This window comes from Petaurus breviceps, unplaced genomic scaffold (assembly GCF_028583685.1).
Source record: "Petaurus breviceps papuanus isolate PSGF00001 unplaced genomic scaffold, PetGlider_PUasm1.0 90887, whole genome shotgun sequence".
Classification (NCBI taxonomy): domain Eukaryota; kingdom Metazoa; phylum Chordata; class Mammalia; order Diprotodontia; family Petauridae; genus Petaurus; species Petaurus breviceps.
In genome coordinates, this window is record NW_027187370.1 from 1,063,181 (window position 1) to 1,072,051 (window position 8,871).

The 8,871-nt window shown below is 44.1% G+C and overlaps 1 long non-coding RNA gene across 1 annotated transcript; it reads right to left on the reverse strand.

The window, feature by feature from the left end:
- Nucleotides 1-1,855: 1,855 nt before the first annotated feature.
- LOC138150744 (uncharacterized) lies at nucleotides 1,856-6,180 on the reverse strand. Its single transcript, XR_011165643.1, has 3 exons — nucleotides 5,556-6,180; nucleotides 5,265-5,323; nucleotides 1,856-2,278 (listed from the first exon to the last, which is right to left on the reverse strand). It is a non-coding gene; the product is annotated as an uncharacterized lncRNA (long non-coding RNA).
- Nucleotides 6,181-8,871: the final 2,691 nt, after the last annotated feature.

An 8,871-nucleotide genomic window follows, 5' to 3' on the forward strand; every position in this document is an offset into this window, starting at 1 on the left:
TCCTCATAACAACCCTGATGCCATTATTATTCCCATTTTTCAGGGCTTCTTAAACATTTTCCACTTGCAACCCCTTTTCGAGTTTCACAGCATTCGTTGGTGTTGAGTGACTGGAGGGCATACACAATGCAAGGTGAGCATGTCTTGTGTTCAGAACCAAGGCTGCTGCAGTAAAGTTGGATTGCAACATGGGCACGCACTGCCAGAAACACCTCACATTCAACGAGTTTGGTTTTCAATTAATTCTTGGTCATTGCACATCCAGAAACCTTTTACTGTTGCCAAATTTATATGGGGTAGCGACCCACAGTTTAAGAAGTGCTGTAAAGAATCTGGGGTAGACAAAGGTTAAGTAATTTTCCCAGGGTCAGATAGCTTATAAGGGTCCAAAGCCATATTTGAACTTGCATCTTCCTGATTCTGGGTCCAACACTCCATTCACTGTACCACCTAGCTGGCTCTAATTCCAAAAGCCCTCTGGGTCCCAGGCCGCCCCCCCCCATTTTCCAATCCTTCAAATTATTTTGGTCTCATATGAGTAGGAGGTAGAAAGGCACATGAATAAATATTGAGCCCAGTGGGCTCAATTGTCTTTCTCCTTGTCAAGTCACACTCCTGATCTTTGTTCATACCCATAACTCCAAGATGCTGCCCCTCATTACTTCAAGGAACAACAGGGTCTTTGGACTGGGGAAGAGAGAGAAGGGCCACAATGCAGCTACTGAAGGTCAGTGTCAGGAGAAGGGATAGCAAGGACATGAAATGAGGATGCTGCTGTTTACTGGGGTTGGCTGGCAATTTCACTCACCCTGCTCCATTTAAAAGGGCTGCAGCCCTGTGAGGTCTGACGACCCAGCCAGTTACCAGACACCTGAGATGCAGAACCACCCATCCTCCTGAGTTCCAATTTGCAAAGATTCTCATTCTTAAGCCAGAAGGAAGCCAATTTCAAAGTTTCTTCATTTACAACTGATGACCAGTCTTGAGGGAAGTGTGAGTCAAACATCCTGTGGGAGTTATGTTGTTACGCTCCTTTGCCTGATCAAAGGAGGATTGAACTATACATTTCATAGAACTCCTGGACATAGCTCAATCCTACATGAGGCAGAAGGAAAAAGGAAGAGGGAGACCTCTGAGATTTGGGAGAGCAACAACCTCACAGTCACTTCTTCAGTACATGCCTCATATGTTTTATTATGTGTCATATTCTCTGGTTGTTAAGTAATGCTTATTTAATCTTTAATTATGCTAAAAGTAAAAATATATGCAGCATTTCAGCATGTACCTGCCTCCATGGGGAACCAAAGTCCCATGACCAGAACTCACTGAAATAAACTATGCATGTTCAAAAGGAGGCAGAATTAGCCTGTGGATGGGGGCTTGATCAGGTTCATCTTCATTCCACTGATTGGTCAGATGAATTAATTGGTCAATCAATTGATTGGTTGATGAAGTAGCATTTATGTGCCAGGCACTGTACTAATCATGGGCAATACAAATCCAAGCAAGCAAAACAGTCTCTGCCCTCAAAGTATTTGCATTCTAGTAGGGGAGAACATCACATGGAGAAAGGGACAGCTGGATTTGGAAAGCAGGATGGAGAGGGGGATTTGGAAATGGCAGGGTAGTGTTGAAATGACTTCATTCTGAGAAATGCAAGATGAAAACTCACCAATCTAAGCCCAGGGTCCCAGGGCAGGAGTCAGAGATCTACAAATCCACCCAGCCAGAGGTGTGGCTGGTATTAAAATATTTAACAACTAAGTCTCTAAGAAAAAGTGTCACAACACAATTACAAGTTTAATTTGTGTTAATAATATTTTCTTTATTACTTTCTTCTGTCTAGATAATCAAAGATATTGACAAGTTGTGGTGTGTCCTGAGGAGTACTACCAGCATCATGACAGTAATCATTCAGTAAGCATTTATTTACTAAACATCCACTGTGTTCCAGGAACTGTGTTAGGACCTGGGGATACAAAGTCAAAAGTGAAACATCCTCCAGGAATATCCTATCTGAGGAATATAGACAAAGTAAATACAAAGTAATTTGAGAAGAGCACGAGGAATCAGGAGGAGGAAGGGGAATCAGGAAAGGTTTGATGTAGAAGGTGAAAAGAAACTAGGTGGTGCAGTGAATGGAGGTCCAGGCCTGGAGTCAGGGAGACTCTTCTTCATGAGTTCAAGACTGGCCTCAGACACTTACCAGCTGTGGGACCATAGGCAAGTCATTTAACCCTGTTTCTTGTCCAAGAGGAATAAGAATTTTTGTGGGGCCCTGCAAAGCAGAATTAGGGACAAAGGATAGAATTTAGCATATGGTAGGATGAGTTGGGGTGGGGAGGATGAGGTAGTAGGAGGGTAATTAGAGCCAGAATGGATCTTAAAGGTCATTTTGTTCAATCCCCTCATTTTACAGGGTAAGAGACTGAGGATCTCCTACCACTAAAGCCTCTAAAGAGAAATGACAGATCCAAGGTCATCCTAGTTGTAAGTGCGTTGTTGAGAGGCATATTTCACTTAAGTGTAAGGAAAAATATTTCCTAACCATTTTGTTGTTATTCAGTCATATCCAACTCTCATGACTCCATTTGGGGTTTTCTTGGCAAAGATACTGAAGTGGTTTGTCATTTCTTTCTCTAGCTCATTCTACAGATGAGGAAACTGAGGCAAACAGGGTTAAGTGACTTGCCCAGGGTAATGAAGCTACCAAGTGTCTGAGGCTGGATTTAAACTCAGGAAGATGAGTCTTCCTGACTCCAGTTCTGGCTCTCTGTGCATTATGGTGTTACCTAGATGCCCTTCCTAACCATTGTTGTTGTTTGTCCTTCCTTCTCGAAGAGGACCAAGACATCAAGAAGGTGATGCTATGACTTGCAAGCGAATTGGATTTAAGCTGTGCAAAGTCACCAGCTTCACTTGCTCCTCCAAAGCCATCTGGATTTGGTGGCAAGATAAAGATCATCTATGGCCCCTCCCAACCATTAGAACCTTACAAAAATGGGATGGGTTCCCTAGGAAGGTAGTGAGCTTCCTCACCTCTGGAAGTCTTTGATAGTCAGTCAACAAACATTTATTAAGTGCTCACTTTGCTAATTGATGGGTCTGCAAATAAAGAGAAAAACAAAGTCTCTGCAATCAAGAAGCTACAGGAAGAGTCTGGGTGATGACTTTTCAAGAGGGAAGGAATCCCAAGTAGGTATGGGTTTAGGGTTTAATTTAGACAACCTCTGAGAAACTGGGATGACCTCTATGAATTGATGCTCATTTCAAGACTTGGCCACCAGGTCTCAGCTGCCTCCTCATTCTACTCCTACAGACTCTCCTCTCATCAGTGAGCTCTTCTGGGAACCTCATGTCAGGGAATGGTCTAGACCAGCCATCTCTCATTCTCTGGATTTCACCACCACGGCCCTGCATGGGTTCCTCATCCCCCACTCCCAACCTCAAACACACACACATTCTCTCTCTCTCTCTCTCTCTCTCTCTCTCTCTCTCTCTCTCTCTCCTTCCCTCTCTCTCTCTCTCTCTGTGTCTCTTTCTCCCTCTCTATCTCTCTGTCTCTCTCTTCTTTGTCTCTTTTTCTCTGTCTCTCTATCTATCTCTCTCTCTCTTTCTCTCCCTCTCTTTCTGCTTTTTAGCTCCCTTTTATGTGTTTCTTCCACTATGATAATGGAAGTTCTTTGAGGTCAGGAATTGTCTTTTTGCTTATTCCTAGCACCTAGCTCAGTGCCTAGTAAATAAGTACTTAATAAATGCTTATTGACTGACTGAGGCAATTGAGCAGAACTAAGAAAACAATTTATAGAAAGAACACAATATTATACAGATTAAAACAATTTTTTGAAAGATTTTAGAATCCTGATCAATGCATTGATCAACCATGACTCCTGAAGGCCAGAGCTGAAGCATTCCACTCACTTTCTAGCAAAGTAGTGATGGACTTATTGTGGTTTAAACCCAGGGACATCAAAAACTATTGTGGTGGGGGCTCTGCCCACCCAAAAACTGTTAGGGTTTCATGATCTGTTGTGGTGGAACCATCTCAAAGAATTGAGAGTCAGAACACCTCTAATCCAAACATAAGCATTTATCAAGATTGACACCTCTCATGAAGCGGGCTAAATTCCAAGAGCAACCAGCAACTTCAGAGAAAGCAAGATGGATTTTTATAGGGTAAATATGCAATTACATAACAGAAATTTACATAGAATATAGAAATATGATTAATCTTTAAAAATCAGGAGGAGTTTGTTAAGGGATTAGGTAATGGAGGAGGGGTCCCATCTATGGTTCGATGGTTAAACATTCTGGTCGTGCTGCCCTCCAATTGGCTAGCTATTGTAATCCTGTCTGGTCAAGATAGATAGTTAGGTATTATGGTCCTGTCTTGGGCTGATGTGATGGCTTGGATGATGTGATTGTGGCTGAATATAAGAACACACCTGTTTCTGTGGGAATGGGTCTGGGGGCAGTGACTAGGTAGAGGCAGTAGCTGGGTTCCCATCACATGGACACACCTGCTGTTTCTGTGGGAACTAAGAGTTCAGGGACACACCTGTTGTTCTAGTGAGCAGTGAGGCATATATGAAGAAGTTAGGACATGGCCAGGTGAGGGGAGGGGGGGTGTTGGTAGGTACAGTGGGGCCTATAATGAAGTTAGAATAATGGGGCTGAGGGCAGCTTTATTAGGATTCCACCAGACTCAGGATGCAGAATACAACACATTTCTGGACATGGACAACATGGAAGTTTGTTTTGCTGGACAAGGCATATTTTTATAGAGGATTTCTTTTTCTTTCCTTTTTTATTGTTCATTTTGGGACAGGGCATGGTCAAAGGGAAGGATAATAAGTACTCGTAAAAATAATTTTTAAAAAAAAGAGAAAAGGGATTTAAATGACCCCTTGTCTGGGTCCCCCTTTCAACTCTGACATTGTATGTAAATTGAGGAACACCAGTAGAAACTTCAATAGGAGTTCATAAGGAAAGAAGATGGGATTATAGCTAGGCCTTAAAAGACGAATAGTATTTGGAAAATCAGAGGGAACCAGTGAGGGCATTACAGATTTAGGGAACAGTGAAAAAGCATGTACCAGGGTTTGGTGAATGGATGATATTCATTTTGACAGGTGTAGGGTGGTCATCTACGGGTGTTATAGGAGATAAAAGGTGAAACTGACAGGGACTTTAGAAACCCTCTGGTCCAACCCTTTCATTTGACAGACTAAGGAAATTGAGACCCGGAGAGGAAGGAAACTTACCCCAGGTCACATGGATAAGTGGCTGAGCTGGGATAGCTTGAAGCCAAAATGTGGAGGTCCTTGGTAAAGAGCAAAAACAAAGTCTATGAAGCTTACAGATAGACTCTGACAAGCCAAGACATTAAGCATCCCTATCCCTTCCGGCAACACAGACAACCCAGGCCACACCATCCTGGACTGTGTTGTTCTTATTGCACCATCAAAATCCCCACCCACCTTAGAGCAGCTTAGGCCCTGCTCCTCCCCCTGTCCCACCCCCTCAGACTCAGAGTCATAGAGAGACAGACTTACCCCACCCGAATTTCTTGGAACCTACTAGGAGTGGCTGCTGATTCTTCAAATTTAGGAATAACATGTTCAGGCCCAGAGCAGAGGTGGGCTTGCTCTTCTGCCCACTAAGAGAGCACATGGCAGGAGCAGGAGGAGCCCTCAATCTCCCCCCTTACCCATTCTCCATCCCTTCTCCCTCTTCCCCCCTCCACTTGACATTAATGGGGTGTTGACCAAGGGTAGGGCAATCCAGAGAAAGTAGGAGAGACTGTCCCTACCCCGAAGGAGCTCCCCTCCCAAGGGAGAAGGAGATAAATATACATGTGAACGCGTGTAAATTCCCAGGCCAGGAGGGATTATTGTATTCCTTCTTGTATCCCTAAGGCCCAGCACAGGGCTTGTTACATAGTAGTAACTTAATAAATTCTTGGATATTGCATGATTGTTTGACAAAAAAGGAGGCAATGTGGTATACTGGGAAGAGTGTGGGATTTGGAGTCAGAAGTTGTTCGGTTGTTTTCTGTTGTGACCCCATTTGGGGTTTTCTTGGAAAAGATACTAGAGTGGCCATTTCCTTCTCCAGCTCAATTTACAGATGAGGAAACTGAGGCAAACAGGGTGAAGTGACTTGACCACAGTAACACAGCTAGGAAGTATCTGAGGCTGGATTGGAACTCAGGTCTTCCTGACTCAAGGCCTAGCACTCTATCCACTGCGCCACCCAGCTGCCTTCTGGAGTAAGAAGATCTGAGTTCAAATGCCAGCTCTGCCATTTACTACCTACGTGACCCTGGGCAAGTCACTCTTTCTTTGGCAATCAGTTTCCTTGGTTATAAACTGAACAAGGGGGGCGGCTAAGTGGCACAGTGAGTAAAACCCCAGCCCCAGAGTCAGGAGGACCTGAGTTTGGTTCAGGCCTCAGACACTTAAAACCCACACAAAAAAACTAGCCGTGTAACCTTGGGCAAGTTACTTAACCCCATTGCCCTCCAAAAAAAAAGGTAGGTAAATAAATAGATGGATGGATGGATGGATGGATGGATGGATGAATAAATGAATGAATGAATTGAACAAGGGTTGGTCTAGAATGAATTCTAAGTTTCCTTCCAGCCCTAAATCTGCAATCTTGTAATGGGGGAGACAGCCTCTGCCCTCAGAGAACTCCCAGCCTGATGAAGGGGACAAAGCAGACACATGAACATGTTGCTAGCCAGCACACATACACACACACACACCCACGACAAAAAGTGAAGTCATTGCTGTACCAAACGCAATACTAGACAAAGAAACATAAATGGAGCATACATTTCTGAATCTCCAGAAAGAAGGAAAACAAAGGACCCACCGGAGGATGATTCAGGGCCCCACTGGCTGTATTTACACAGCTTTAACTTTGGAAAAAACATGCCTATAGACACACAGGGTGCGGCTGATTCTTCCTTGATACCTCAGGATGTGTGTAAGGGTAACCCCACAACACCCCTCCCTGACGCTCCTGAGGTCTGAGAGAACATTCCAGTCTCATCCACTCATTCTGTGCCATCCTCGGGCTAGAACATGCAGGCATTTCCTCCATCAGGCCTTGGGATACCCAAAGTCAGCCTGTGGTACCACGAGGCCCTTGCTGGAAAACCCCCACCAGTGATGACATTTAAGCAAAGGGAACTTGAGGGTAGGGTGGAGCCTGCTTCAGTGTGGTCCTTGGGGTGAGCTTTGTAGAAAGTGGGAACTAATCCAGGTCCTATCTCTGCCAATAACTCTCTGGGCGATCGTGGGTAAGTCAGTTCCTCTCTCTCAGAGCTTCAGTCTCCTGCTCAGAGGGCCAAGGACCAGATTAGGTCCCTTCCAGCTTCCAGGTCTCTCTGATTCATCATACCACACACAATAGGCAAACAGTAGCAGATTTTAGGAGGGGGACAAAAAAACCCTCCTTCCTGAGCCTCCCAATTCAGACTATTCTCATTGCTCTGGGCAGACCTGGAACTTGGAGAGAGTTTTTGAGACCTTCCTCTTTTCTGATTGCCAGTTCTTGTTCCTAGATGGCATCTGCCCAAAGACCTGAAAGGAAACCTTCCCTTTTTTGTCCTTTCTTTAGGGATGGGCAAAAAGAAAGAATATGTGGTCAGAGGCTCATGAAGCTAGTTATAAGAGGTATACTCAGTCAGCCCTGAGGTGAGGGTAGCTGACCCTGTTCTGAGAGGATTAAGAAATCCAATTCAACAGGAATTTAATTCAAGGATGTGCAAGATAGCACTGGGGATAGCAGAAATGAGACAGTCCCTGCCCACAAGGAGCTTATATTTTAATGGAGGAAAGAGCAGGTACCTAGATAAGTAAAAACAAAATACAAAGTAATTGGGGGGGGGGGGTGATGAGGAAGCACTAACTGCCAAAAAGATCATAGCCATAAAGCTGGGAGGGACCTTAGAAGTCATTACCTTCAACCCCTCATTTTACAAAGGGGGAAAGTGAGACACAGAGACCTTGCCTAGGATTTCACTGGTATCAAGTGGGAGAGCAGAGATTCAAACCCAAATCTTTTGATGGCAGATCCAGGGCTCTTCTATTGTACCACACTGTTTGCTTCAGGAGATGACACATTAGCTAGGGAAATAGGTGTCCCAAGAGATGGCAATGAAGAGGGAATGTATCCTAGGCATGGAGAACAGCATATGCAAAGGCACGGAGATAGGAGATGATGTGCTGTATGTGAGGAACAGCAAGAAGTCCAGTTTGGCTGGAATCTAGAGTATGTAAAGGAGAGAGAGTAATATGAAATCAGTCTAGAAGGAGAGGTTGAAGCCAGATTGTGAAATGCTTTAAATGTCAAATAAGTTCATTTGTTTTTTTTTTTAATTTTTATTGTAGAAGCAATAGCGAACCACTGAATGTTTTTGATTGAGTGACGTGGTCAGGCATGAACTTTAGGAATTCTAATTGGAGAGGGGAGAAAGTGGAGACAGGGAGACCGACTAACAGTCCAGATGAAATTTGACAAAGGGCTGAGCTGAATTGAGATGGTGGCTGGATGAATTGGCAGAAGGGTACAGATGTGAGAAATGTATAGGTAGAATTGCTAGGACTTGGCAACTGTTTGGATACAAGTATCAAGGAAAGAAGAAGCCCTACATATCACTGTAGGGTTGCAAAATTTGGGGAATGGAAACCTGATCATACCATCAAAAGAAATAGAGAAGTTTAAAGAATGCTTAAATTTGGGGGCTTGGGGAAAGAATACATACATACAGATAGACAGACAGACAGACAGACAGACAGACAAACAGACAGACAGACAGACAGACAGACAGACAGACAGACAGACAGACAGACAGACAGA